The sequence below is a fragment of the Bos mutus genome, chromosome 18, assembly GCF_027580195.1.
Source record: "Bos mutus isolate GX-2022 chromosome 18, NWIPB_WYAK_1.1, whole genome shotgun sequence".
Taxonomy (NCBI): Eukaryota; Metazoa; Chordata; class Mammalia; order Artiodactyla; family Bovidae; genus Bos; species Bos mutus.
In genome coordinates, this window is record NC_091634.1 from 43630781 (window position 1) to 43657075 (window position 26295).

General features: G+C 49.2%; 1 protein-coding gene across 1 annotated transcript in view; it reads right to left on the reverse strand.

Moving 5' to 3' along the window:
* NKD1 (NKD inhibitor of WNT signaling pathway 1) overlaps positions 1-26295 on the reverse strand; it is a 95495-nt gene that overhangs the window by 36824 nt on the left and 32376 nt on the right. The window lies entirely within an intron of this gene.

Below are 26295 nucleotides of genomic sequence, written 5' to 3' on the forward strand. Positions count from 1 at the left end.
CATGCTTAAAGAAGTGCAGAAAATCAGCCCAGCCAGCCACTCCAGTGTGTCAGAGACCAAACACTCCCCTCTGTCCTGCAGGACTCAAAGGCCCCACGGCTCCTCCTCACTAGGTTTGGGACAGGGCCAAGTCTCGGCCATGAGCCTTCCTGCAGACTGGTCCTAAGGGCCTGGCCCCAAACCCTGCATGCAGGGCTCCTGGCCATGAGTCCCAAGGGAGCCCCAGCACAGAGGATGCAGGGCATGGAACTGGTGCTGCTCAGACCTCGGTTCAAATCCCTGCTCTACGTGGGTGAAGGAGGTTTATCTCCAGTGTTCCTCAGTCTTCCCGTCTCTGCATAGGGATGAGAGCAATCGCTCTGTCTCAGGGCAGGTGTGAAAGTACTTGCATTGCACGGAAAGTACTTAGCATTACATCTGATACCATGACTGGGGCTTGACAGATGGTGGTTACCCTTTATTACTTGCACTCTTACTGTCAAATGGCTACCAGAACATTGCTGGGCAAAGCTGGATGGCTCACCAGACCCGAGGTGCCCCCACAGACACAAAGAAACAAGACACAGAGAAACACACTCTTCTTCTGTGTGGTGCATATTTCTGGTGCTTTGTTTAACCCCTGTGGCAGTCCTTTGAGGTAATACGATTATCATCCCCACTTTACAGTTGAGAAAACTGAGACACAGAGAGGTTTACTGACTTGCCCAAGGTCACACAGCTAGTAACTGTCAGAGCCAGGATTAAAGGCAGGTGGCATGGCTCCAGAGCCCATACTCTTCACCACACTGCCCTGGAAGAAGCCCGAGTGTGGGGTATGGTGTGCAGTGACCTCCCTCACTGCTCTCTTCATCAGCTCAGCCATCACGGCCCCCTCTCTTCTGGTCTCTAGGACAGTCAGACTCAGCCTCTGCTCCAAGTTCTGATCAAAGACCTTCCTGGATCCACACACCTCTGGCCCCACCCAACCTGGTGCCAGGCTGCCTCCTGCCCAGTGGCCAGGCTGAGTGGCCTACAGGGCCCACACCTGCCTCCCGCCCAAGTCCCAGCGCTGCCCCTCCTCTGCCCCACACTGGGCCCCAGGACGAGAGGCCAGCTCCTCCGGGCGCTGAATGTGCAGCCAGCACCAGCCCAGAGCCCAGAATTGCAGGCACAGTGCCTTATAAGGCCTCCAGGGATGGGAACCCACATCAAAGCAGGGCCTTGGGGAGCGGGCTGGAGTTCAGTTAGGGTTTTTTCCTCTTTGTCTTTGAGACTTCATACTCCTGAGCTTAATATCTTTCCCCACCGCCTGCCCCAGCAGTTCTTTGTCAATCTTTCTGTTCTCTAAGAGCTAACAGATGTTGGTGCCACGGGGTTTCAAAGGCAACTCCTTGTGCCCACAGAACACGGCACAACTTACAGATTCCAAGAATGCACGGGGCTGGGACAAGCCAGGGGAAGAGAAGGGTGGGAGGCAGGACCCAGCCACCCTGTAACCCTGAGATCCAAGCAGCCTGCCCTGGAGCTGATCCAGGAAATTCCTGGCGAGCTCCCTCTACCCAGCACACTCCACAGAGGCGGCGTTCCTGCATTCGGGGCGTTCCTGGGGAGCCAGCGCCACTGCAGGCAGGCCCCTTGGAGAGTAAGCTCTGGCCATGCAGGCAGGGATGCTTCACTCCCAGAACCCAGCTGGACATGGAAGTCAGGCGCCTGCAGGCCCCTTGGGAGTTGAGTGATAGCAGATGCCTTACTTAACCCCTCTGGGCCCCTTTTTGCTCCTCTATAAAATGGGGATTTCGTTGTCAAAGAGGAGTCAGTAAGAAAATGCAGACCAGATACCTAGGACAGTATCTGATGCAAACGGGGGAAGGGAACACAAGCATGAACTTCTCCTTCAGCAGCACCCTATTCCTGCCATGTGCTTGGAACATTCTCACATTTTATCTTCGCAAAACCCTAACACCCAGTGATTCAATGCCTCAATGTCCACCCTGGTGCACAATACTCGTGTGTGTGCACCACGGAGACATGTTCAAGTTCAGTCAGGTGGAAGGCAAGGCTGTTTCTATTAGCCCACAGTCAGAAACACTCTGTACGCCCAGCAAAGGAAAGTGAACTAGATCTATGTGTGGAAAACCATACAGAGGCTCAAAAGAGCCAGGTAGACCTGCACACACTGACACACAGAACCCACGCCACACGCAAGACACACAGGGTACGATTCTACTTGGATACTCAAGAAAACGCCACACACACGTATGTACCATGAGGTCGCCGACAGGAACACAATATCCACGGTTACTCCCAAGGAGGGGAGGGAGACGAGATGGAGGGAAACAGGAGTCACAAACTTCAGCAGAATGGTTCCAGTTTTTAAGGCAAGCATCCTCCTTTGCCACTTGGGTCATTAAAACGCTGTTTTAGCAAAATCACACACAAGAACCCGCTTGACAAGAGAAGGGCCTGAGGCTCAGCCAGGAGACTAAGTGGCTGGTTCAAGGTCACTTAAGAAGAGAAAGTGACAGGCAGGGGCTAGGGCTCCATGGCCCTGGGCTCCTTGTCTGGAAAATGGGGCAGAAGGCCACCATGATGCTCATGGGGCCTCTAGCACAGGCTTTCTGGGGCTCCAGCCCCCCACCCAGCAGCAGAGGGACCCCTTCTCTTGGGCTTCACTCAAGAATCAAGAGTGAGAGGGTCATCCACTTTCTGAGGTTCAATGTCCCCGATTCCAACCTGTGCCTCTAACCTTTGTTATTTCTGCCCTCTGAGAGCGTTCCCTGGCCCCCCAAGTGTGCTCTATGCACACGGGCCAGGGAATAGGCAGAGGGCGCCAGCAGCAGCACTAGAGGGGGCTTCTGGGGGCCCGGACTCCAGCATCAGGGGCTGGGGATCCCCTCCTCCCCAGAGATGAGAGGGAAACAGACACACTCTTTCCAGACCAGATTCCAGCAGAACCCAGCAGACCTCAAGGGGCAGCTTCCCAAAAGAAATGGCACCTCCCCTCAAAGGAGCAAACGGGGGCAGAGCCCTCGGCCTCCCCTAAGGACACTGCAGCCTCGAGGGGCCACAGGTCCACCTGCCCAGCATGTGTCCTCTGGCTGCAGTGAAGCCAAGTGGAGCTGTCCCCTGGGATCTTTCTCACGAGAGCTGGTGGAAAAGATGTCTTCTCTGTTGTTGAGGCTGCGCCTCCTCTCCTCTCCAGCTGCTGGTGAAGGTCCACCCAGGAGAGAACACCCCCCGCCACCACAGGGACAGAGAGAGACCCATGCGGGAGAGGGTGCTCGTCCATGGCCTCAGGTCCAGCCGTCTCTAACAAGGAGGCCCCCGAGGGCAGGGATCTGAGTCCATTTTGCTCTAGGACAGAGCTCGCTGCACAGCAGACACTCAAATACCTGTTGAATGAATTCTGAGTCAGACCCACTCTCATTGGCCTTTCCTGGGGACCAAACAGCTAAATTGTCACAGAAGCCACTAAACTGCCCTCCTGTTCACACAATTCTTACAACTGAAAACTCTGACCTCTAAAGACCCAGCATCAAGCCAAGCTTGGAGGCCAAAGAGAGGAAGCTACCACCGCTGGCTTCACTGCAACACCTCCACGAGTGTCCCCAAGCCCTACCCCACTGCAGGAGCCCAGCGAGCGAGGTTGGGGACAGGAAGGTGGGCCCCGAGGGCTGCAGCCTGCAGCGCCAGCCTGCGTGTTTGGTCTACGAGGACCAGCACTCCAGGGATGTGTGGCAGTCATTAAAATTCCTCAGATTTCTCCCTGACTGTTTTTAATCTGCTCGAGATGTAATCTCTGGGCCCATGTCGCGGGGATTCCAGCCTGAGCTTGCTTCCTAGACTTGAAGAACTGCTTCTCAGGAAGGTGGACAGTAGGCAAGGGATGGGAGGGGAGGACTTCTGACCCTTGGGGCCTGACTCTTGGGCCACCACATCCCCCTCCTCTGACCTCCAGGTCCTAGACCCTACAGGGTACAAATCACCCCCAAAGACAGGTTTGTCCCATCCTGGAGACACAGCTGGCCACAGACAGCAAGAAGCAAAGCCCACATCCTGGGCTGTCAACCCAGCAAGCCGTGGGCACCCTTAAGCCATCGTCCCAACCTCCCCCGGAACTGGGTCCCACCTGAGCCACCGTGAGTACTTAATATTTTTCTTTAAATTGGCTCTCTCTGTCCTCTTGAAAAAAAAAAAAAAGAACACCTAGAGAAGGAAATGGCAACCCACTGCAGTATTCTTGCCTGGCAAATCCCATGGACAAAGGAACCTGACAGGCTACAGTTCATGGGGTCGCGAGAGCCTCGGACATGACTTAGCAACTAAACAACTGTATAGCACAGGGACGTCTACTCAGTGTTTTGTGGTGACCTAAATGGGAAGGAAATCCAAAAAAACAGGGGATATATGTATGTGCATAGCTGATTCACTTGGCTGTATGGTAGAAACTAAGATAATACCCGAAAGCAACTCTATTCCAATAAAGATTTATTTTAAAAATCCTGGAAGTCTTGCCACAAGGAAGATCAATACAATCATGGGTGTGATGTCCTAGTTGAAGCTGAGGTTTAAAAAAAATACGATGCGTGTGAAACCAAGATGAAACTGTTAAAATACAAGATGTCCACCACCGCCCTCAAATCCCGTCCCCCCAGTAGAATGTGGAACGTGCCCTGGAAAGGACAAGGTTTAAGGAGCCCAAAGTTGAAGTCTCTGCCCATCGCCTCCACCCTGAGCCATCAGGCTGGTTCTGACGGGAGGGAAGGAGTTGGGGGAGGAAGCAGGGAGGCAGGGAGCCAGGCAAGTACCTGGTGAGGTCAGATGGAAAAAGGTTCTCCTTTGTCAAAGATAAGGTGTCCATATGTGCGTGGATTTATCTCTTGGCTTTCTATTTTGTTCCATTGATCTATATTTCTGTCTTTGTGCCAGTACCATACTGTCTTGATGACTGTGGCTTTGTAGTAGAGCCTGAAGTCAGGCAGGTTGATTCCTCCAGTTCCATTCTTCTTTCTCAAGATTGCTTTGGCTATTCAAGGTTTTTTGTATTTCCATACAAATTGTGAAATTATTTGTTCTAGCTCTGTGAAAAATACTGTTGGTAGCTTGATAGGGATTGCATTGAATCTATAGATTGCTTTGGGTAGTATATTCATTTTCACTATATTGATTCTTCCAATCCATCAACATGGCATATTTCTCCATCTATTAGTGTCCTCTTTGATTTCTTTCACCAGTGTTTTATAGTTTTCTATATATAGGTCTTTAGTTTCTTTAGGTAGATATATTCCTAAGTATTTTATTCTTTTCATTGCAATGGTGAATGGAATTGTTTCCTTAATTTCTCTTTCTCTCTTCTCATTATTAGTGTATAGGAATGCAAGGGATTTCTGTGTGTTGATTTTATATCCTGCAACTTTACTATATTCACTGATTAGCTCTAGTAATTTTCTGGTGGAGTCTTTAGGGTTTTCTATGTAGAGGATCATGTCATCTGCAAACAGTGAAAGTTTTACTTCTTCTTTTCCAATTTAGATTCCTTTTATTTCTTTTTCTGCTCTGATTGCTGTGGCCAAAACTTCCAAAACTATGTTCCTTATCTTTGACAAAGGAGGTAAGAATATACAATGGAGAAAAGACAATCTCTTTAACAAGTGGTGCTGGGAAAACTGGTCAAAACCACTTGTAAAAAGAATGAATCTAGAACACTTTCTAACACCATACACAAAAATAAACTCAAAATGGATTAAAGATCTAAATGTAAGACCAGAAACTATAAAACTCTTAGAGGAGAACATAGGCAAAACACTCTCCAACATAAATCACAGCAGGATCCTCTATGACCCACCTCCCAGAATATTGGAAATAAAAGCAAAAATAAACAAGTGGGACCTAATTAAACTTAAAAGCTTCTGCAAAACAAAGGAAACTATAAGCAAGGTGAAAAGACAGCCTTCAGAATGAGAGAAAATAATAGCAAATGAAGCAACTGACAAAGAACTAATCTCAAAAATATACAAGCAACTCCTGCAGCTCAATTCCAGAAAAATAAACAACACAATAAAAAAATGGGAACTAAACACACATTTCTCCAAAGACATAGAGATGGCTAACAAACACATGAAAAGATGCTCAACACCACTCATTATCAGAGAAATGCAAATCAAAACCACAATGAGGTACCATTTCACACCAGTCAGAATGGCTGCGATCCAAAAGTCTACAAGCAATAAATGCTGGAGAGGGTGTGGAGAAAAGGGAACCCTCTTACACTGCTGGTGGGAATGCAAACTAGTACAGCCATTATCAAGAACAGTGTGGAGATTCCTTAAAAAACTGGAAATAGAACTGCCTTATGATCCAGCAATCCCACTGCTGGGCATACACACCAAGGAAACCAGAAGGGAAAGAGACACGTGTACCACAATGTTCATCGCAGCACTGTTTATAATAGCCAGGACATGGAAGCAACCTAGATGTCCATCAGCAGATGAATGGATAAGAAAGCTGTGGTACATATACACAATGGAGTATTACTCAGCCATTAAAAAGAATGCATTTGAATCAGTTCTAATGAGGTGGATGAAACTGGAGCCTATTATACAGAGTGAAGTAAGCCAAAAAGAAAAACACCAATACAGTATACTAACGCATATATATGGAATTTAGAAAGATGGTAACGATAACCTTGTATGTGAGACAGCAAAAGAGACACAGATATATAGAACAGTCTTTTGGACTCTGTGGGAGAGGGAGAGGGTAGGATGATTTGGGAGAATGGCATTGAAACATGTATAATATCATATAAGAAACAAATCAGTCCAGGTTCGATGCAGGATACAGGATGCTTGGGGCTGGTGCACTGGGATGACCCAGAGGGATGGTATGGGGAGGGAGGTAGGAGGGGGGTTCAGGATGGGGAACACGTGTATACCCATGGCAGATTCATGTTGATGTATGGCAAAACCAATACAATGTTGAAAAGCAATTAGCCTCCAATTAAAATAAATAAATTTAAATTAAAAAAAAAAAAAAGGAAGGTTCTCACGACCTACGGATCCTCCTTTTCCTGTAACCACAGGCCCTCCCTCTAGGGCTCACACTTTTGGAATGTGACTCTGGACATGGAGAACATGGCTGATGCCAACAGAAAATGGCAAAACTTAGCATGACCCAGAATGCGCCCTAACCTCCAACCTCTGGGATTTCAGGCTCTTTTGAGGAGATGACCCAACACAAGGCAGATGGTCCAGGGCCGGGTGGGGTGCGGCGCTCGCTGCTGTGTGACTGGAATTTTCCTACAAGTCAGTGTTCAAAGGAGTGTCTACAGTGGAAACCAGGATCTGATGGGCTTGTTGGGCGTGGGAGTAACTGAGGTCATGCGTATAAAGGATTCAGCGATCATCGTAACCGGCGTCTCTTTGGTAAGGGCTGGCCTATGCCAGAGCTCTGCTCAGCACATTCGACGCACGGCTAAATGCTCCAAACAGCCCCGTGGGTTGGGCACTGTTGCCACCCCATTTCAGCGGCCAGGAAACAGGCTCAGAGAGGGGAAGTAACCATCTGACTCTGGCTCCTCTGCTTTTGGGGCTTCCCAGGTGGCGCTAGTGGTAAAGAACTTGCCTGCCAATGTAGGAGACATAAGAGACGTGAGTTCGATCCCTGGGTTGGGAAGATCCCCTGGAGAAGGGCATGGCAACCCACTCTAGTATTCTTGCCTAGAAAATCCCACAGACAGAGGAGCCTTGCCGGCTACAGTCCATAGGGTCACACAGAGTCAGATACGACTGAAGTGACTTCACCTGTCTGTGCCTCAGTTTCCTCATCGGAACATGGACATGACAGCCCCCACCGGGTGGGGCGGCTGCAGAGAGGCACTAGGAGGGCAGGTGGAAGCGTGCAGCACACGCCAGGCAGTCGGCACACCATCAACACAGCTGTGCCTGCTCTCTCCCTCTGGGCCCCCTCTTTCACTCTCTGCCCTCCCAGCCTCTCTTCCAGCCCCGCTGTCTTTGGGACATTGTACAGCTGATCAAAGCCGGACCTAGCGAGGCCTCAGCCCACCCCATGAGGCCTTTAGCGGCAGGCCCGGCAGGCTGCCTGCACTCAGCACTTCTTAGCGTCTCTGCCTCTTGCCTGGCCACTGGCCAGTCATGCCACCGCCAGCTGACCCTGCCACACGACCGGTGTGCCACACCCCTGGCCTGCCACGCTGCAGACCAGCCATGCCACCAACATGCCACGATGTTGGCCTGCCACACCCTTCAGCCGGGTGCTGATAACAGGACAGGCCAAAGGGGCCGGGGTGCACCTCTGATCACCGAACAGCTGGGGCTGCCGCTGCCAGCAGCTCCTGGCCTTGGGACAGGCCCCAGGTCGGCTGCCAGGGTCCAGCGCGTGTGCCTGGCTGAGCAGGGTGGCGGTGATCCAGGTTGCTTATGACAGACGCATGGGCGTCCGTGGACCAGAGAACAGGGCCCCCACAGACCACAGGCCACTTCTTTGTGTGGAAAGGATGTGCACCCCTGCCCAGGGCCAGGTCCAGCCCAGTCAGGGCCCCGAGCGGCCAGGGGACCCTGGGAAGTGTGGTGTTTCTCTCGGCCTTGAGAGTAAGAGATTTAGGCTTCTGGCTAATGTAAATAAACAGATGGAGTACATTCCTCTTGTTTTGAATATCCAAAGACTCCTCATCAGTTTCATGAGAGAACCAAAGAACAATGGTTTGGGCTAGACTCTAAGACCCTTCTGCTATACACACTCAGCCCACCGCATCTGGCCTTGAAGCTCTTGCAGGAGTCATCTTCCTGCCCCTCTGATGCTAGCTGACATTAGGCCTACCTTCCTCTCTCCTGATCCCCCTCCCCACCGCCCCTAACCCCATAACCCAGCTTTGACACCCTTTCCCCAGCTGGACTGCCTTCCTTGGGGTCTCCAAATCCCACCTGTGCTCTTTTCTCCACTGGGAGAGCCCTCTCCCCTCGATAGCTGGATGAAGTCTTACCCCTGCTCCACTCTAGTGTGACTGCCGACTTCCAACACCCACCCCCTCCACCACCACCAAACTGGAACAGAATCAAGGGTCGCCCCTCTGGGCTCCCAGAGGACGCAATTCATTCAGGATCTTAGCTAATGCTGTGTCGCCCGATCTGTACCTCAGTGTCCACATCTGTAAAATGGGCCTGTGACTCAGGAGTGCCCCGAGAGTCACACATGAGGTGGCCGTGAAAGAACAGAAGAGTTAATGATACTGTCTGGGAGTGAGTGCCGTTAGGTGGGCGGGCAGGTGCGGGACAGCCGATCCCGTTTTGTTTATAGAGTCACATTCTCCGGAATACTTCTGGAAGGACACGCAATAGCTATTCTTGGGGAGTTGAGGTGCTGTCCTTCCCACTGTCCAGGTCTGTAGACTGCCTGGGTTCTCTGTTGTCTCTCTTCTTTCTCTTTTTTAAATCAAGAGCATGTAGTGTTTTTCCACTAAAAAAGAAATTAAACTTTGTTCCATGAAGAAGAATGACACAGCTCCCTGCTTACCCAAAGGTTCCATCAAGCCCCTGGGCTGGCGTCTCAGACCACACTGTCCCAGCCCTGCTCCCGATTTCTTTCCTGTGTCCAACTGGGGCAGCTCCCTCCTTCTTGTTGTTCAGGCCAGAAACCCAGGAGTCATCCTGCCACGTGTCTTCAAACCTTCTGCTCAATCCACAGTGCATCCTGATGCCTCTGGCTTCAAAAGGTACCCTGAGACCGCGTCTTCCCTCCCCTGCACGCACCGAGCCCTCCAGGCCAATGCAGCAGGACAATGACCACCCTTTCTATTCTCCGCACCCACCTCCCACCCCATTCTCCAAGGTCCTCCTCACGCCCCACAAAGCCCCACCCAATCTGTTACAACACCTCCCTGCCTTCATCTGTTATTTCTCTGTCACTCTGCCCCAGCTACCCCAGGCCCCTTGCTATTGCTCAAACACGCTTGGCACCACCTCAGGGCCTTTGTCCTATCTGTTTCCTCTGCCTGGGAATTTTTCTTCAAATATCCTCTCCTCCCACTCCTCCAGGTTTTGGTCACCTCATCACCTGGGTGAGATCTTCCAACCCCCCTATTGAAACTTGCAGCACTGCCTGTACCCCCTCACCCTCTTCCCTGCCTAGCTTTTCTCTGGGACATTTCCCACCCTCTGCACACATAGCAGTGCCTGACAAAGGAGGCAGGCCGTGAATACGTGTTGATGACTAAACACGGCTCTACAGTTTTACTGACTCAGAAAGACATACCCCGTGTATTTGTCAAAGAGAAAAGCAGTTGCCAAAGAGCAGAGGGAATCCGATTGCATCTGCTAAAGTCGTCTGCGTGTGTTTCCATGCCATGTAGTCCGAGAGGCCCACGTGGAGGGACCAGCACCACACCAGAACGTTCCCAGAGGTTTGTCCTGGGCACTGGATTCAAGGTCTGCAGTTGTTTGCCATGAATGTGCAGGAGGATTTCTACAATCCGAAGTAGTAGCCAGGCATTTGGGAGAAAACAAAAACGGGCACCTGAGCTGGTTCTAGAAGGAATGGCTCATGGGAGACTGCCCACGGGGTCCTGGATCCAATGGGTGGTGAGGTTTACAACTCTCCAGTGACATGAGGTGGAGAAGGCAATGGCACCCACTCCAGTACTCTTGCCTGGAAAACCCCATGGACGGAGGAGCCTGGAAGGCTGCAGTCCATGGGGTCGCAAGAGTTGGACACGACTGAGCGACTTCACTTTCACTTTTCACTTTCATGCATTGGAGAAGGAAATGGCAACCCACTCCAATGTTCTTGCCTGGAGAATCCCAGGGATGGGGGAGCCTGGTGGGCTGCCGTCTATGGGGTCGCACAGAGTCGGACACAACTGAAGAGACGCAGCAGCAGCAGCAGCAGCAGCAGTAGCAGCAGTGACATGGGGGCTTTTCCAATCCTCACTGGGAAAGAAGGTGGAAGCCTGGGGCTTCTCGGCACCTCAGACCCCGCTGCTCCCTCCCACAGCCATGCTGAGCTCGCAGACTGTGAAAAGACCACTGCTGGAAACCCATTGCTTCTCACTGCGTTTGGCTGTGTACACATAGGAAGTCAGGGGCTGGCGAGACCCCTCTTTGTGGTTCATGTAATGCAGACAAGGTTTTGATTCCAGAAATGGCACAAGGCCAGCTGAGCATGTCAAACTGGGCTGTCACTGGGAGTGGGGGAGGGTGGCAGCTGCCCCCTGTTCCCCGAACCCGCTGCACACCAAATTCTGCTGTTTCCATTAACAGGCAAGGAAGGAAGGGAATAAAGAAGGGAGGGAGAGACAAAAAATAGGTTTTGGGGATCAGGAAGGCAGCCCCTATCTGGTCTGGTCAACCACCTACATCTCTGTCATCCCAGAGTGGTCCTCTGGGAAGCCTGTGGCGGTCTGGGAGATGCTGCGTGGTCAGCATCCAAGGTCTGAGGATGTTCTGGAGCCTGGGAGCAAGTCAGCATCCCCGACAGTGACTCCACCCATCACACCTATACTTTGTTCTATCACAGTCCTTGGGTCTTCCGACTCACCCAACAACCATGGGAGGTCACCAAGGTCAGCTATCATCCCCTTTTACAGATGAAAAGCCCGAGGCTCTGAAAGTGGAGGCAAGAACGTGGCGCAGTGGGAGGGCCAGGGCCTCGTGGGATCAGCTTCTCGGCAGGACAGGACACGTGGTATGTATCCACGTGGCAGTGGAAGGCAGGCGCGTGTTGCACGCACACCCAGCCTCCCAGACCACAGGCGTGGGGCTAGACCGGCACCCTGGTTCAGAACGGCACAAACCCCTCCAAGAGTGTCCCCCCAGAAAAATGCCATACAGATAAAACCACACGGTAAGCCTTTTCGCGAACTTGAGGTTAAGGACTCTCGGAGTACAGATGGAGAACCCAAGTCCTCAAAAAGCAACAGGATCGGCTCAGAGTCACACAGCTGAAGAGCAGCAGGGCCATGATCAGAACCCAGAGCATCCACAGCAGACAACAAACGATGAGGCCTCACAGGGGTTGAAATAAAAACCAGAGTCTCTCAACTCTACCAGAGGCCACTGTGGGAGCACTCTGACCAGATTCTCCAGGTGCCAGGACCAGTGGTCCATGCAGTCTGGGGAAGATCCAGGGTTCTGCTGCGGGGCTTCTCAAGCCTTTATAGACTGTTCTCATTAGGAACCCCTGAGGTGTCCACAACATGAGGGATTTCCCCATCTTCTCTAGATTCTTAGATGTAGACTCACCCCTCTGTCTCATTTACCATTTCCGCATCCCCCCAGCCCCCATTCAGCGTGCAGTCCCTGCCATCAGCCCAAACCAGTGAGGTTTCTTCAGAAGACAATCCCCAGTGCTTTGATGGGAGAGTCAGAGAACCCCAAATCCCGGCCCCCGACCCTCCACCAGGTGGCCCCAGGCCAGTGACTGCCTGGAGCAGGAGAATGAAAGCCCAGCTTCCATGCCTTCTGTGGGGACTGACTGAGCCACACTTACAGTCCAGAGCTACCCACAGGTCAGACTAAAACCAAGGCTCTGCCTGAAATTGCACCTTGCCTGCTCCTTCTCCTTCTCTCCTCCGAATCCCCTCCCCACTCCCGCCCCATTGCTGGTCTGTTCTGGGAGAGCATCCTCCAGAAATCACTGACACACAATCCTTGTCTCAGCCTCTGCTTCTGTTTCTGTGAACCTAAGCTATCTCTCCACTGAACAGCCTCCAACAGGTAGTTGGAGGAATCCTGACACATTTGGCGAATTCACAGGGAACAGACAGGCTGATTAGTCTCAGACAAAGGCATCACCCCATGGCCAGGCCAGCGAGGTCAAGGACCAAGAGTCTTCATGCCAGGGCTTGGATCTGAGTGGCAGGCAGGTGGACACTGACATTTTTTTGTAAGATTTTTTTTTTTTCAATGTGGGCCATTTTTAAAGTCTCTATTGAGCTTGCTACAATATTGTTTCTGTTTTATAGTTTTTGGTTTTTCAGCTGCCAGGCATGTGGGAGATTAGCTCCCTCACCGGGGATTGAGCCCACACCCCATGCATTGGAAGGCAAAGTCTTAGCCACTAGACTACAAGAGAAGTCTTGAGGATGGACATTTCCTCCCACCTACCACCCACCCTATCCCAACTTTGAGAAAGCCTTCTCTTCTTTGAGGCCTAATTCAAGTACATGAAGGCCTCCCTGAGCACCTCAAACGGCGCCCCCCCACCCCTCCACCAGACTTCCCTCACTACTATCCACAGCTCTCAGACCGCCTTCACAGACTGTGTCTTCGGGGGGTGTCCAAGGCTGGAGCAAAGCCCTTGGCCCCTTTCATCACCTCTGCAGTGGGCACCTGGGACTTGGACAACGTCCCCTCTTCCCTTAGCATCCACTCTTCCGTCTTCTGGCAACCATGTAATTTTCCTTAGAAAGCCAGCCCTTCACAGGCTTGCCAGATTTTACAAATAAAAACCACAGGACACTGAGTGAAGTCTGAACCTCAAATTCAATCATTGTTTAGTATAAGCTATGCCATGCAGTACTTGGGATATACTCATATTTTTAAAGAGGGATTCCCAGATGGCCTTACTGGTAAAGAACTTGTCTACCAATGCAGACATAAGAGATGCAGGTTTGATCCCTGGGTTTGGAAGATCCCCTGGAGGAAAGCATTGCAACCCACTCCAGTATTCTTGCCTGGAGAATCCCATGGACAGAGAAGCCTAGCAGGCTACAGTCCGTAGCATTGCATAGATTTTAAAATATATTCTTTATTTGAAATTCAAATTGAACTAGGCACCCTGTATTTTATCTAGAAATCTTCCCCTCCACCATTTTCATCCAAGAGGTGTGGACAGGACTGATTTCTCCCCCTAACTGGACAAGGAAGGACACATGTCCCCAGGTCTGACCAGTGAGAACTCTGTACATTCCTGGTCACAGGGATTGGCCAAGTATGGGCACATGAGCCAAGGTCAAAGAGATGCAATCCCAAGGACATCTGCTCTCTTTCTGGTGACATTAATGAGATGTGAGGGTAGGGATCTGACACTGAGGAAGACATTCTACCTCCTTACAGGGAGAGTCTGTCAAAGGAAAAAAGCCATCACGGAGGGAAAGAGAACCAGGAGGTAAAACAAAAGAAAATATGCCGTGACAACACTGTGCATCTGGACCAAACTGTGCCTGAAGCTAGAGCTTCTCCTAGACTTTTCAGTTATATGAACTGCTAAATCTCCCCTTCTAGCTTAAGCCAGTTTGAGCTTGTTCTCTGTCATGAACAAGTTCGGCTCAATTCAGCCTCCTCTCACCCCACCCACCCCTGGGACAACAGTGGGCACAGAACCCACACTCAGAGAGTACTTCAGCTGCATGTGTCCATAACTTTACACCTCGCTGTGTAAGGCCGTGTGGGATTATGGGAAAGCCTGGGCTTTCGAGTCAGGCAGGCTGTTCCCATCCCAGCTCCGTCCCGTCCTTCTTCCAGGACCTTGCACGAATAACTCAACTCTCGCGAGCCTCAGTTTCCTCATCAGTAAAACAAAGATCCTCGTATCTAGACCTGGCCTGCCCATATAATTTTACTGCCCAAAACCAGGACCCTTCTGAGAGTGAAAGGGGGCAATTTTAAGAACCAGGCCAAGACAATAGGAGCAGCTGGAACTGTCTTGGGTAAACAGGCCAGGGGTAGCATGGACCTACAACTGACCTTGCCTACCTCCTCCTGAGCCATGGTCAGTGTATACCATCCTGTCCACCCTCCCCTCTGCCCAGAACACTCACCCCACTCTCTCCTTCTAGCTACTTCCATCTCGGCTTTAATGTCCCCTCTTGGAGGCACTATCCTGTGGCACTCAGACTCAGTGTGGTCCCCACTCTGTGCCCTGGCCACCTGTGACACCCTTGTTATCCTCAGGGGTCTTTATAACTACTCCTTGTGGATGGCCAGTCTCCCGCATGGCTAACTCACCAAGGACAGGGACTGTACATTTCTTCTTCATTCCTGAAGGCCCTATAGACCTGGCCCAGTGCCTGGAATACAGAAAAGGGCAGCCAAAAAAGTAAACAGCTAACCCTCCTTTTCCTCCTCTCTACAAATCCCGTATTTTCTTCGTGTTGATAAACCCAGCTTGGGTGAGCTGTCAAGCAGGGCCAAATGGGACTAGGATCACAGAGTGGGGAGGGTGTGGGGCAGGGTACGGCCTGCCCCCAGCCGGCCAGGACACGCTAATAATGGTCTCAGAGCCAGCGACTCTGGGGATGGCAGCCCCAGGAGGCCCCGCCCAGCTCAGCAGTCCCTAGGCGGCGGCGGCGGTGCTCTGGCCCCACGACAGTTTTCATTGATCTAGGGCCAGCGGAGACTGGACCCAGGCCGGCTGCCTATTCCAGAATCCAGCCCTGGCTCCTGCTCAACACACAGGCCCGGCGTCTCCCCGCGGCCCCAGCCAGCTTTGTCCTCGGCAGCCACAGCCAAGTCACTGCCCAGAATGCAAATTGGGCAGGTGCAAAGGGGCCTCTCCAACCTGAGACCAAGGCCGTGACATCCCACACACAGCCCCAACTGTTCCACCCACGAGCAGACGGCGTCCCCTTGGGATGCTCAGCCCCTTCCCACACAGCAATCCTGGTTTACCCCGGGGAGGGCTCACTGTTTGAGTTCTTGGTCCAGACAGGCTCCCAGCCTGAGGTCAGCTACCTGGAGAACTTTGTCAGACCAGCTCCTTGACTCGCACCTCCAACCAGATGGCACAGCACTACTTTATTTCCACAGGCTTCCTCCTCCGCTCTATAGGCCTCAATGGCTCCCTCTTCCTGACCAACTCAAATCCCTCTGTAGCCTTGACCTTCCTTCCCAGGCCTGCTCATTGGGAGACAAGTGGTTATAGGGGTGGAGGAATATTAGCCTGGGAGCCATACACCCTGCCTCATTTTCACTATTTGTACAAAGTGAGGAGACAGGGCTCCAACAGTCCATGATTCCATGGCTCACAGTAAAGCCAATCCAGCCAAGTTCTGACCTCTTCGTCCTTCTTCTGCTCTTCAGGCTACCCTGAAGGGCTCTTGCCCACTTACAAAGCCACTTACAAAGTCATCCCTCAAGACTGCTGCTCTCAGGAGCAAATGTGCCTTGAGGAGAACGAAGGAGATATATAGGATCTGAATGCTTCCCTCAATCAGATTCTGGATCAGCCTAGCACATAGCTCCCATGGCCCCAAACTTCCTGCCCCAGGAGTGAGACAGACTGAGAAATGGCAAACACCTAAAGCACTGAAACACTGCAGGCAGGACCCCAGCAGCTCAGCTTACGTGTATCTCAAAAAATAATACCTATCAAGGTTAATTTCATGAAAGGCTGAGTCCTAATGGCTATGAGCTCAGATGATGCTGCAGGGGCCAAGAGAATCACAAAGTGAGGTGGGGCCCAGATTCAGCCCCGGGTTTGGGTCTTGGCTCTGTCACCGACCGTCTGTGAAATGCTGGGCAAGGTGTTAACTTCTCCATGCCTCAGTTTCCTCCTTTGTATCATGGGGAAATAATAATACCTACCTCGTGGAGTCATTGTGATGCTTAAATTAGATAATGAAGTGCTTAGAACAGTGTCTAGCTCTATATAAATAAGAAGCTCTTTATATATATAGAAGCTTCTTTATATATAAAGAAGCTCTATATAAATATTGATTCAACAAATAAAACTAAAGGTTAATATAAACTACATAAAGAGGTACTCATAGAAAAGAAGAATGATTCCCCTCCCCACCAAAAAGGATGACTGAATACCTTTAGCATTCATTGGCTTTTACATATAGGAAGATATAAATTTTGCTTTTTCCACTGGAGGTATGCCAGTCTTATATGAGGTTACTGATATGTTCTTGTATTATCCTACAAGCACAGAAGGATCAATATGGGGAGATGACGTTGGGCCAAACAGTCCTGGAAAAGGCTGGGTCTCTTCCAGAAAAAAAGGCTGGACTGGCAAGAGAGGTTACTTACAACGCCAATCTCAAAAGAGGGATTCCACATCGTTTGCCTGCCCATTTCCTTTAGAGGGGAGCAGGAATGGCCCAGACTGGAACCACCACGCCCCAGGAGATGAATCCTCAAGGTGGCCCCACTAATTAAGGACACTACGAGCAAGGCACAGCCCTGCCTTCATAGTGCCCCTGTTGCAGCTGATACTTCACAAGGCCAGGGGAGAGGGCTGTGAGTGCTGTCCTCTTGCTGGCTGTTCGGCACACTGGACTACAGAAATGCAAAACCAAGCAAGACCCCACGAGTTCCTCGTAGACAATAGTCGTTGCTTTTTCCTTTATTTTTAATTGTCTAAATCTATTCAGCCACTCTGTGTCTTTGGACTGGAGACTTGAATCCATTTACACTTAAAGAAACTACGGAAAGGGAAGGATTCACTCTTGCCATTTTGCTCACGCCTTCTGTTAGTCTTAATTCTTTTGCCCTCTTGCTGTCCTCTTTCCTGTTTTATTGGATTTTTACCTGGTATGCTTTGACTCTTCTCTTTTTTTCTTTTGTGTAGCTTCTCTGCGTATTTTCTTTGTGGTTACCATGGGGCTTACATAGTTATTAGAGTCTATTTTAAGTTGCTGAAAACTTAGGTTCAAAAATTCAAACATAGAAAAAGTCAACACTTACTTCTCCCCCTACCACATTTTACATTGTTGTTGTCACAATTTACATCTATTTATATTGTGCATTTATTAACACATTTTCCAGTTATAGGTATTTTTAATACTTTGTTTTCTAACTTTCGTACTGTAATTAAAAGTGACTTGTGTGCATGCGTGCTAAGTCGCATCAGTTGTGTACGACTCTTTGCGACTCCAGGGACAATAGCCCACCATGCTCCTCTGTCCGTGGGCTTCTTCAGGGAAAAATACTGGAATGGGTTGACATGCCCTCCTCCAGGGGATCTTTCCGACCCAGGGATTGAAACTGTATGTCCTGCAGCTCCTGCATTGCAGGCAGATCCTTTACCACTGAGCCACCAGCGAAGCCCCTAAAAGTGACTTTCAGTTCAGTTCAGTCACTCAGTCGTGTCTAATTCTTTGTGACCCCATGAATCGCAGCATTCCAGGCCTCCCTGTCCATCACCAACTCCCAGAGTTCACTCAAACTCATGTCCATCGAGTCGGTGATGCCATCCAGCCATCTCATCCTCTGTTGTCCCCTTCTCCTCCTGCCTTCAATCTTTCCCAGCATCAGGGTCTTTTCCAATGAGTCAACTCTTCACATGAGGTGGCCAAAGTATTGGAGCTTCAGCTTTAGCATCATTCCTTCCAAAGAACACCCAGGGCTGATCTCCTTCAGAATGGACTGGTTGGATCTCCTTGCAGTCCAAGGGACTCTCAAGAGTCTTCTCCAATACCACTGTTCAAAAGCATCAATTCTTTGGCACTCAGCTTTCTTCACAGTCCAACTCTCACATCCATACATGACCACAGGAAAAACCATAGCCTTGACTAGACGGACCTTTGTTGGCAAAGTAATGTCTCTGCTTTTCAATATGCTATCTAGGTTGATCATAACTTTCCTTCCAAGGAGTAAGCGTCTTTTAATTTCGTGGCTGCAGTCACCATCTGCGGTGATTTTGGAGCCCAGAAAAATAAAGTCTGACACTGTTTCCACTGTTCCCCCAACTATTTCCCATGAAGTGATGGGACCAGATGCCATGATCTTAGTTTTCTGAATGTTGAGCTTTAAGCCCACTTTTTCACTCTCCTCTTTCACTTTCATCAAGAGGCTCTTTAGTTCCTCTTCACTTTCTGCCATAAGGGTGGTGTTATCTGCGTATCTGAGGTTATTGATATTTCTCCCGGCAATCTTGATTCCAGCTTGTGCTTTTTCTAGCCCAGCATTTCTCATGATGTACTCTGCATATAAGTTAAATAAGCAGGGTGACAATATACAGCCTTGACATACTCCTTTTCCTATTTGGAACCAGTCTGTTGTTTCATGTCCAGTTCTAACTGTTGCTTCCTGACTTGCATATAGCTTTCTCAAGAGGCAGGTCAGGTGGTCTGGTATTCCCATCTCTTTCAGGATTCTCCACAGTTTATTGTGATCCACACAGTCAAAGGCTTTGGCATAGTCAATAAAGCAGAAATAGATGTTTTTCTGGAACTCTCTTGCTTTCTCCATGATCCAGCGGGTGTTGGCAATTTGATCTCTGGTTCCTCTGCCTTTTCTAAAACCAGCTTGAACAACTGGAAGTTCACGGTTCATGTATCGCTGAAGTCTGGCTTGGAGAATTTCAAGCATTACTTTACTAAGCGTGTGAGATGAGTGCAATTATGTGGTAGTTTGAGCATTCTTTGGCATTGCCTTTCTTTGGGATTGGAATGAAAACTGACTTTTCCAGTCCTGTGGTCACTGCTGAGTTTTCCAAATTTGCTGGCATATTGAGTGCAGCACTTTCACAGCATCATCTTCCAGGATTTGAAATAGCTCAACTGGAATTGCATCACCTCCACTAGCTTTGTTGGTAGTGATGCTTCCTAAGGCCCACTTGACTCCACATTCCAGGATGTCTCCCCACTGTTATCACAGCATGCTGTATTTGTCTGTGCATTTACCTTTACCAATGAGTTTTATACTTTCTTACATATCGTGTCGCTGTTGGACTCTTTAGTGTTTCTAGTAAGGCAGGTCTACTGGCCTCCCTCAGCTATTATTTGCCTGGGAATAATTTTATTTCTCTATCATTTCTGAAGGTGTTTTGCCAGGTATAGTATTCTTGGTTGGCAGGTTTTTATTTTTCTTTCTGTACTTTTAAAATATCAAGACTTCAAAAATATATTAGCATTCCCACGTTTGCTACAGGATTATTCACAATAGCCAGGATGAAGAAACAATGTCTCCTTCAGTAGATGACTAGATAAAGAAAATGCAGTATATATATATATATATATATATAATTGAATATCACTCAGCCTTTAAAAAGAAGGAAATTCTATAATCTGCAAAAACATAGACCAGCTGCATAGATGAATGTTATGCCAAGTGAAATAAATCAGTCACAGTAGGACAAATAATGCATGCTTCCACTTATATGAGGAACTTAAAAGCAGATTCATAGACTCAAAGAGTGGAATGGTGTTGCCAGGGGCTGGGGAAGGGTAGAAATGGAGAGTTGCTAGTCAACGGGCATGAAGTTTCAGTAAAGCAAGATGAATAAGCTCTAGAGAACAGCTGTACAACACAGTACCAATCGTCAAATAAAACATATTCTTGGACTCTTAACAATTTGCTAAGTTAATTTAGTATGTTAAGTTATTCTCATGTTAAATGTTCTTACCACAATAAAATACAAATAAAGTTTTTAAGCATAAATAAGTAGGGACTTCCCTGGTGGTCCACTGGTAAAACTCTGTGCTCGCAGTTCAGGGGGCCTGGATTCAATCCCTGGTTGGGGAACTAGATCTCACCTGCTGCAACTAAGAGTTCACATGCAGCAGTTAAAGACTGCGCATGCATCGATGAAATTAAAGGTCCTGCGTGTTGCAACTAAGACCTGGTGCAATCAAATAAATAAATAAAAATAAATATAGTTTTAAAAAGCATAAGTAAGTGAATGAAGAAGAAAACCCATAAGGACAATACAGGCTTTAAAAGCTGTGTTAAGTCACAAGTAAACTTTACCATTTAAATAAACTTGATTGGTTGGTGGAGCTGAGTTCATGGGGACTCATTTCTATATTCTACTTTTGTGTATGACTGAAATTTGCTATCATGACTACTTTTCAAGGGGTTAGGAGGAAGGGCAGCTTAGCCTGAAAACTAAGAGCAGGACTTTGAATCCTTCTCGGAGAAGCAGTCAGATCCAAGGCTCACCAGGCATCAGCTAGTCAACAACCAAGAAACTGTGATGCTGGGTTCTGAGAAGGTGCTAGATTTCTTTTAGGCCCAGCAAGATCACAGCAACACAGGAGGGGCTAGCTGCTGCACGGCACTGACTGTGAGCTAGCCACCATCCCAAGAGCTTTACGATTATTGACTCATTAAACCATCACAACAACCATGAGGTTCTCATTGCTATTTCCCCATTCTACAGGTGAGAAAACTGAGGCCTGAAGCAGTTAAGAAACTTGACCAAGCGGCTAAGAAGTGTCAGCCGTGGGATTCAAAACCAGGCCATGCTCTAGGCTGTGCTCTAACCACCATATTGAACTGCCATTCCATGTCAGCCCAGAGCAGGTCATGGTCCAGCGGGATCAGATATAAAAACAACAAAACAATGGGTTAAAGCTGTAGCATCACCATAGCTTTGGAATAGATTTCATTACAAGTGCAGTAAAAAGTTGGTAACTACGGTATCCACCACTAGGTTATTTGATTTGTCATTCTAAATGCATACTCACAGTCCCACGTATTTACGGGAATTCAACTTGAAATCAGCATTTAAATCTTTAAGAAAAATTGGCTCCTCAGATAGACATATAAGTTGAATGAACTGAGCAGTAAAAGTACAAATAGGCGCAGGTGCCCCTCTCCATGCTGAAGTCACCTGGACGTCAGGGAATCCCAACAGCACCACGGCGCTGACCCATCACCCGCACTGGGCCTGTTTCACTCAGCACCAGCCTGAGTTAGCCACCTTTGCCCTGAGCAATTCTGCTGTACAGGACCCTCTGGGACTCCCTCTACTGATTCAGCTTTGGGCTTAGTCACATGACACATCCCAGGGGCAGACAGATGTCCAGAAGCAAGTCAGGTCTCAGAGATCCTCAGGTTCTTTCAGGTCCATCAAGCTATATGCCAAGTGCAGGACAATTTTCCCATAAATCACTAGTTCAGACCAGTGACTTCAGAGGATTGAAGCTATCTTGATATTCAAGATAATACTTTTCCCTCCTATATAATACAAACGTAGGTTGGATTAACAGAAGAATTGCATCTATATCACTGTAGATGATTCTACTATCACCAGAATAGGACAGACCCCACCTGGAAAATGAGCTTTGTATGTAAACAAGTGGGTACACTCGCCTTGCTGTTGAAAATGTGGCCTGAGGGGCAGCAGTCTCTATATGCAGAGTCTCAGGCCCCACCTCATCTACAAAATCAGTATTTGCATTTTTATATGATTCTTACGTAATTCATATGCACATTCAAGTTCAGGAAGCCCTAGTCTACTGATAACCAGAAAGATGACTGCAGAGTTCAGTTCAGTTCAGTCACTCAGTAGTGTCTCACTCTTTGTGACCCCATGGACTGCAGCACACCAGGCCTCCCAGTCCAACACCAACTCCTGGAGTTTACCCAAACTCATGTCCATTGAGTCGGTAATGCCATCCAACCATCTCATCTTCTGTCGTCCCCTTCTCCTCCTGCCCTCAATCTTTCCCAGCATCAGGGTCTTTCCAAATGAGTCAGCTCTTCGTATCAGGTGGCCAAAGTATTGGAGTTTCAGCTTCAACATCAGTCCTTTCAATGAACACTCAGGACTGATCTCCTTTAGGATGGACTAGTTGGATCTCCTTGCAGTTCAAGAGACTCTCAAGAGTCTTCTCCAACACCACAGTTCAAAAGCATCAATTCTTCGGTGCTCAACTTTCTTTACAGTCCAACTCCCACATCCATACATGACTACTAAAAAACCATAGCCTTGACTAGATGGACCTTTGTTAACAAAGTAATGTCTCTGACTGCATAGTTAAAGCTGGTATTTATTCACTTAGCAGGTACCGAGCCCTGTTTTAAATACTTTAATTACTCACATAAGCCTTGCAAGATTGAGGTGGGGACTATCACAATCCCCACTTTACAGATAAAGAAACTAAGATTTAGAAAGACTAAGTAAGCTACTGCAGAGCACACAGCTTCAGAGAGGTAGAGCTGACAACAGAACGGTGAAGAGGTGGAAACTCAAGCTGAAGACCTCAGATGATCTGCAGGAGAGGGTGGGAGGCTTTTTCCTTTCTGCAAAGTGAGAAGGTCAATTCTGGGTGCCCCTTGAAGGCAGAGCAGAACTCATAGCAGAAAGGGCTCAAAAACCCTATCCTTGTAGGAGCTGGAGCCATTCAACAACAACAAAAAAGAGGCCACTCAAGGTGGTGAGCTCCCCATCACAGGGAGGTATTCAAGCAAAAGCTGGGTGGCCTTCTATACAAAATGTACTGGAGAGGATACCTACTTCATGAAGGAGTCAAGCTTGATAGCTTGGACTTTCCTCTTTAATCCCAAGGCCAGGAAGATGTTTCCTACATCTGCTGGAAGACTGGAAGGTAAGAATGCCCTCCTTCCCCATCAAGGGCTTCCTGTGGATAATGATGGCCCATGGGAGCCTAGGAACTCTCTGTGGCCTTATGAGTCCAAACAGATGATGGACACTTTTGTTACCCCTCTGGCCCAAGCACCTTCCTCATCCTGAATCCCAGACATGTGGCCCTGGTGGTCCTCAGACAGGAGGTAGAGCTAACTGACCCTTAACTGGCGACAGGAGGGGACTCCCCTCACCTGCTCTGAAGCAAGGCAATACCTCTGTGGCTCAGAGAGTTGCACTTTCACACAGGGAAAGAAGCCCCCATTCACTTCACCCATGGGCTGTGGCTTTCACTTAGCAGATCCCACACACTGGCATCTTCAAGTACCCGCAATTTGGGCTTAGCTCACAGAACACAGTTAAAACATCAAACCCTGATGGGAACTTGTCTTCTAAAATGTCAGCCCATGGAGCTCTTTCAGAGGGACACAGTCCTGGCCTGGCGACAGCTCAACCGAGGCTCAGAACCTGATCGCTGGAGCTGGAATCACAGCTCCCCGTGTGAATGGACTGCTCTGTGCCTCAGAATCTTGTCTGGAACATGAGGACAGTAACAGCATCTATCTCACGAAGCACACTTAGAACAGTCCCAGGCACGGAGTAAGCACTGCATTGAAACATAGACAAAAAAAGTGGACCAAAACACCCTCATAAAACAAAGCTGCTGAGTATGTTCACAAACTAGCACACTCAATGAAATAATGAACAAAGCACCTGGTGTGTCGGGCACACAGAAGTCTCTGGATAAGTGGTGGCTGTAGGCACTGGGGATTCTGCTGCTATCATTTTTATTACAATGATCAGATTCTAAGGAGAGAAGAGAAGAAAACTGACAGACCACAGGGTCCAGCCCAAGGGGCCAGGATACAGAGGGAAAGGGATGGCAGACCCTGATGGCCGAGGCGGGCAGCACAGGGAGGAGGGGAAGGCCCTGCCTGGGTAAGAGCTGGGCGGCTGGATCTTGGAGGCGGCGAGGCCTCCACAGAGCCAGCTCCTTAGGCCTCAGAAGTCAGGCCAGCTTTCAGTTCCCGGCATTCCGGCCCCAAGTCCCCACTCGGGCCAGCTGCCCAGGGCACTCAGATTCTTCCAGGGCCCAGGACGTGCTTCCAAGGCAGCCTCATCGCAGACTTAGGCCCAGAATTCCTTGGCCGGCAAGGACCTCCTCTCCGAGCGGCTGACACGGCCCAGCTGCTGGGGCGCCTTCTCCTGCACTCCCACCAAGGTCCTGCCAGCTCCAAAGTGGATGAACGGGAATTGCCAGTGTCCCCAGATCCCGCTTCAGCCATGTGTTTGGTACAAATGCCAGTGAAGTGAAGGGCCTTGGCCGCCTCTCCTCGTCCTTCGGTGTCTCTCTATAGTGGCCGATACTGCGGGGTCAAAATCGGAATCTAAAGACAGATTTTCCCCACCCTGGAACAAAAAATCCCATGAAAGGCCAAGTTTGAAGGAAAAAGAAACGAAAAAGAACCCTCTCTGTTCTCCAGAGTAGCGCATCCCGAATCTAGCACTGTCCGTGATTCTTCAAGGGAGCCAGGGAAACTGCCATCATCTGGCCTCATCACAGGTCCCTTCATCAGGAGGCTTGTGTGCACCCCACCCCATGTCTGGGACCTCAGTCTGGGTGTCTGGGCCTTGTTTCCATCTACAGATGACAGCCTAGAGCCCTCAGGGGCACAGCCGCTGAAGGATGTGGGCTACGGTGTCATGAGGCCTCTGCCATCCACAGTCAGGTACAGACAAGCTCAGCAGGGGCCACCCTAGATGGAAGAGACCCCGTGCTCACTCACGGAGGCCAAAGATGAGAAGCCAACCAGCTCCAGTCACTATCAGTTAGCATGTACCTATAACCTAGGGTCACTTCTAATTACAATAATCACTGACGTGCACTCTGTGCACCAGATATTATGCCGTATACTTTATACTTTTCTTCTTTCTAAACCCTTGCAACATCCCTTCTGTTATTATCCATTTTATGAATGAGAAAACTGAAACAGGCTGAATAATGACAAAGGTTACACATACATTTAGCAAGTGGCAACTCCAGGGCCTGTGGGCAGGAAAAAACACCCTCAGCCCAGCTGTGGCAAGCTGAGTGCATTAACGGCCTCGATTGGTTCACAACCCCCTGCACGTACCCGCTCCTGCAGTGTTCATCCGCACTGACTATGAGCTTAGCCACGTGACTTGCTCTGGCCAATGGGACTGCAGCAAATGTGATGCAACCAGATACTTGATAAGGCACTTGGGGTTTCCACTTCCTCTCTGGAATGCCAACCACTGTAATGAGAAAGGTTGGGGCTTGCCTGCTGGAGGAAAGTGACACGCACTTGAATGACAGGCAGTGTATGTCAGATAGCTCTTTTCTAGAGCAGGCAGCTGCCAATCTACTGTGCCAACTGTCCTCAGAAGCACAAGTAAGCCCAACCCAGATCAGCCTAGCCCAGCCCAGATCAATAAAACTCCTCCAACCAATCCAAAGAAGCGATAACTAATGGTTGATTTAAGTCACTAAGTCTTAGGGTGATTCGTTACAGAGCAATAGTTCAGTATGTATATACACACACACACACACACAAATACAGATTTTTCTCTTACTGTCTATTCTCTTTTGACATAGGGAACAAACCTCTTGAGATTAACAAAGTGAAGCGATGCTACTATGAATGAAAACTCCATTTAAATCGAGGGGTTCATGCTAAATGAGGGATCACCAATGAGTTTATTTAGATGAGTCTCTGAAACCTAGAACCCTTGGAAACACCCATGAAGAGATCAGACCACATCTGCAGCTGTGACCCTCATCACTCCGACACACCTGTGCAATGGAACCATTTATCACCCCCGACCCCACACTCATCAGACAAAGCTCTACCACGTGCCAGGGGATGCCTCAGTTTCCTCCCACGCTAGCTGACATTAAGTTATGACTCTATTTTGGATATCTGTGGTATAAAAAACTGCCCCAAACTTTGTGGCTTAAAGCGGCCACTTCCTTATCTCTCACAATGCTGTGGGCTGACAGGGCTCAGCTGGGTGACTGTGCTGGTC